This window comes from Chrysochloris asiatica, unplaced genomic scaffold (genome assembly GCF_000296735.1).
Source record: "Chrysochloris asiatica unplaced genomic scaffold, ChrAsi1.0 scaffold00083, whole genome shotgun sequence".
NCBI classification, from domain to species: domain Eukaryota; kingdom Metazoa; phylum Chordata; class Mammalia; order Afrosoricida; family Chrysochloridae; genus Chrysochloris; species Chrysochloris asiatica.
In genome coordinates, this window is record NW_006408601.1 from 5008847 (window position 1) to 5013882 (window position 5036).

General features: G+C 42.1%; 1 pseudogene; it reads right to left on the reverse strand.

Annotated features, from left to right (window-relative positions):
* Positions 1–586: 586 nt before the first annotated feature.
* LOC102817279 lies at positions 587–4592 on the reverse strand (annotated as a pseudogene).
* Positions 4593–5036: the final 444 nt, after the last annotated feature.

The following is a 5036-nucleotide window of genomic DNA, read 5'->3' on the forward strand; positions in this document are numbered from 1 at the left end:
ACGCTCTCATCCCCCACCCCATATCCCATATTTACCTCTTCTTAGGGATCAAAACGAAACGACTCGACAGTACTTAACAACAACAAATGGACCAAAACAGTGTAGCAATGTAGAAAGAGATCCACCATTATCCAGCCTCAAAATGTAGACATTTCTCTGTATGTATTGTACACACTGGACTGAGACCACTGTAATGCAAAGATCTTAGGGAATGTCTTAGCCTCATGGTGCCTGTAGCCTCATGGGACAAGACCTCAATGTCATGTATCTTTTTACAATATCTGTAAAAAGGATAAAAAATGTACTATACAAAAAAGATTCATACAAGGTGCTTTCATAGCATCTAGAGGAGGTGTAATGAGGAGGGAGAATTGAAGCAAGACTGTAAATGTGATTGATTTTTTATTTTTTTGCTGTAAAAGGAAGCTTTATTGTTTTCATTTGGTCCACCACTTGGGGGAAGAGGGGCTCCAGGGCGTTGACTGTGCTGCCTTTGTCTGGAGAGCAAGGTTCAGGCAGAAGGTATGCGGGAGAGCAGGGGAATGCTGAAGACCCTTCACAAGTTGTGGGGCTCCATAGGCTCTTCTTAGTCGTGCTTGAGAGTTCGCCTCTCGAAGAGGTATTTGCCCAGCCCTGCCTGGGGACAGGCCATCCAACAGAGGTTAGTCAAGTGGTCGCCCATCTACTTGATAATTTTTACCTCCTTGTCGAGGAAATGAGTATCCAGAAAGTCACAGAGGTGGGGGTCTGTGTGGGTAGCACCCACAGCGTGCATATCCAGAAGAGATTGGTTCAGGTTCTTCTCCATGGCCAGGGTGGCTTCCATGGCGTCCAGGGTTCTTCCCCACTCATCTTGGGAGGGATTCTGCACGTCCTGGAAGAGTGCGCAATCACCACACTGGTTTTGCAGTTTCAAGAGACGCTCAGCACCCTCACGCTTCTCCTTCGCCAACTCACGGAAGAAGTGTCCCACACCTTCCAAAGACACATCATCGGGATTGAAATAGAAGCCCAAAGAGAGGTAAGTGTTAGAGGCTTGCAGATGCAGATTAACCAGACGATTGACGTTGGCCTCCACTTCAGCAGAATAATTCTGACGGATCTGAGAGCTCAAGGTTGGTCGAAGATTTGGAGCTAAACACACACACACACAAAAAAAAACGGTGTTTAGCTTGTTCCGGTAACAGGGAATTCTCAAGAAGATGGTCCTGGAGACGAGATTGTGCCCAAAGAAGTTGTTAGAGGTGGTCCGAGGCAGGAGGCGGGGGAGTCCCCAGATCTCTTCTGTCCAAACACTGTTGAAGCAAGACACAGATCCATGGGACCGCAGCACTAACTTTTGTAAATGTGATTTTTGCCCTTAATCTGAATATTTTTCTTCACTGAAATTCCTTCAAACTTTCTTAATATTATTTTATTTAGGTTAATGTTTTGCATTTTTGTGAAATGTGATACTTATTCATTAGCACAGAAAACTCTTTCAGGTGAATCCAAGATATTTCTTATATCCAGGATATCTTTCCTCATATGGACATAAGTGGATGAAAGTAAAACTTAAATTATATGAATACCTCTTATCTGTAAAAAAAAAAAGGCATTTCAAAACTTATATGACCCATGGGTGACATTTTCCAAGATATTAACATATCACAGAACTATTTGGTGTACAATTATGTGGCAGTCTAGGATAAACACTAGACCTCAAGTTCAGTTTGACAAGGTCGGCAGTTCAAACCTGTGAGAAATGTTGTCCACTCAAGTAATCCAACCTGTACTTATTTTAGCCAGAGTGAAGCTTTCTTTATTTCATTCTGCAAAATCAGGCACCCAACCCAGTAGACATACGCAGGTGCTCCACATGGCCCACCACAAATGGTTTTTATTCTTGTCCTCAAAAAGTCCCTCCTCCAGTTCCAATTCCCATATACAATTCTATGGAACATCCCATTTTCCCTCCCCCTAGAGAAGCCAAAATGGCTTGCCCGTGGTCTTAATGGTTGTATTCTTAGTTAAGTCCTAGAACAGCCTGCTTAATAATCAACAATCTGTCTGCCACGTCTAGCAATCTCATGAATTCCTGAAGATGGACCATGCCCACAAGAGTTATTGCTCACAAACCCACCAGCTGCTCCTCGGGAACCCTATACAGGGTTGCTGTAAATTGGAACCAACTCTATTGCACTTAACAATGACAACAAGTTATATTTACTGTATGAGGGTGATTCAAAAAGTTTGGTGAAACACGGAATTGGAAGATAATGGAATTTTTCCATGAATGATTTGAAGTCCCCTTATAATAGAAACTCAATGAAAAAAGATACTCTGTCTTCTTTACTGCTGAGTACAATCACTAGCATCTAAAACAGAGCCCAGCACATACTGGCACAAAAAAACCACTTATTTTTTAATGAAATTCTGTATTAAATGAATATGATCAGGTTTCTTTACTGCAGGATTTCTCAGTCTTTAGTATGCTAATATACACAGACATACCTTATTTCCCCAAATTATTTAATCCTGGGCCACCACAAGATGTATCTGTTAACAGTCCCATAAAGATGTTGTGGAAAGTGCTGATGTATTTGGAAACAGAAAAAGATAAACCATTCTAAGGTAAAAGGGAGTACAAGTGTATTATCTTTAAACACATTAAATCTACAATTTAACTCTGTGCATGGGGAAGAAGATAGAGAGGAGCAGGAGAGAAAGAGAGAAGGGGAAAGGGGAGAGAGAGAAAAAAGGAGAGAGAACCACTTGAGAGAGAAAAAAGAAAAAGTAGCAGTTCTCTGGGCTGCAAGAAAAAAGAAATTTAGACAGCTCTGGGCCTGCTCAGTAGATGATTTTACACCTGGAGGACCTCTCATGGAGCCTAATGATGGTAATTGACCACAGAGTGACTTTAGCTTGTAAAGATTTACTTGAAGCTTTTATCTGTTCAATTGACTGTGACCAGTGCAGGGGACATGGATTGACCCAGGTTGAGTCTGTCCTTTCTTTTGTCCATGTAAAGTCCATCTTACCCCTCTTTCTTGTTCTCTGGGACTTAACATTAATGGCTGGTCTGTATTTAATACAACTGGGAAAGTCAGGCTTGAAAAGTGAATGGATAAGAATGAAGATTTTAGAGATGTGCTGCTGGGGTCATAGAGAGTATCCCCCAGTTACTGCCTCTGTAATCTTGGACCTATTACTTTACTTTTAAAATGGAGATGGCAAGACTTACGAGGCTGTAAGGATACAGTAATATATGATATGTTTGTACTTATAAGTGTACCTAGCATGTAGTAAATGCTCAAGTGTTCTTTGTTGCTATTACTTATAGTGACAAAGATTATGTGTACAATTGCCTTATAACATATCTCAATTAAAAATTGGTATATTTATAATTCTGCACATAGTATTATGTAAGAAGATCCCTATATTTCTCTAAAAGCACAGTTGTTGTTGTTGTGAAGTGCTGTCGAGTTGGCTCCAACCCATAGCAACCCTGTATAGGGCTTCTGAGGAGTGGCTGGTGAGCTTGAACCACCAACCTTGCAGTTTAAACGGCTCTGCAGTAGATACCACAAAATCTTCTTGCTTAAGGGAAGTTGATACATGTTTCTAAAAATGGGCATATTGAAGGGAAGGAGACTGCTTCCAAATGGTAGTGGACCACTTACCTTCTCTCACAGATTTTTCTCTAGAAATAAATTAAATAACACTACCTAACCCGGAGAAAGAAACAGGAGTCTTGGTGTGGTGCTATGGGCTAATGCGTCAGCCTGCAAAGTCATTTGAACTGCAAGGTCGGTGCTTCAAGCTCACCAGCTGCCCCTTGGAAACCCTATACAGGGTCGCTATGGGTCGGAATCGACTCGATGGCACTTAACAACAACAACAAACCTGGAGAGAAAGTTACTCTTACCCCCTGAGCTAACCAAAGCCAAACCTGCTGCTGTGAAGTTGATTCTAGCTCATGTTCCAGAGTAGAACTTGGTGGTCATCTTTACAGAGTCTCCTTGGTGGTCATCTTTACAGGAGCAGATTGGCGGCCTCTCTTCTGTAGTGCATCCGAGTGGGTTTCAACTGCCAACTTTTGAATTAGTGTTGTCGTTGTCAAGTAAAGAGTTTTAAGTACTCTTTAGGGATTGTTTGATGTGTTCCAATGCAAAAGGTCACAAGTGCAGTAGTCCATCCTCTGTTCTGCAGTACTAATAGCATGCAGCATTGTAGTTGTTGCTGTTAAGTGCTGTTGACTCAGTTTCCAACTCATGGTGACCATGTATAGGGATTCTGAGAAGTGACTGCTGGGTGTGAACCACCATCTTGCAGTTCAAACTGACTTTGTAGTCCAGTGCTTATCCTACAGTGCCACACCAGGATTCCAGCATGCAGCATAGAAAGAAAGAATATGCTCTGTCCACACCTCCTTCTTTAAGGCAAAATGAGAAAAGGCGCCTTTCCTTCATGTGCACATCGTTTGCTCCTGAGTCATGATTACACATGTCAGTTGGACTCATTCCATCCGGTTGCTCTGTCCACCCATCTGGAAGGGCTTTTTCAATTTTAGACTTTATAAAGAAAATATACGAGGGCTTCAAGGAATTCATGGAAAAATGGAATTGAAAAATAACAGAATTTTTCCATGGACTTTTTAAAGCCCCTTAAAAAGCAGCTCTGGTACTGTTGTTGTTGTTAGGTGCCATCGAGTCAGTACCAACTCATAGCAACCTTATGCACAGCAGAACGAAATACTGCCCGATCCTGGGTCAACCTCGCTACTGTTGCCACGCTTGAGTCCATCGATGCTGCCACTTGGCCAATCCATCTCATTGGGGGTCTTCTTCTTTTTCTCTGACCCTCCACCTTACTAAACATGATATCCTTCTCCAGTGACTGGTCCTTCCTGACAATATGTCTGAAGTATGAGAGATGAAGTTTGGCCATCTTGGCCTCCAAGGAGCACTCTGGCTGCACTTCTTCCAAAACAGATCTATTGGTTCTTTTGGCAGCCCATGGCACTTTCAATATTCTCCTCTAACACCATAACTCAA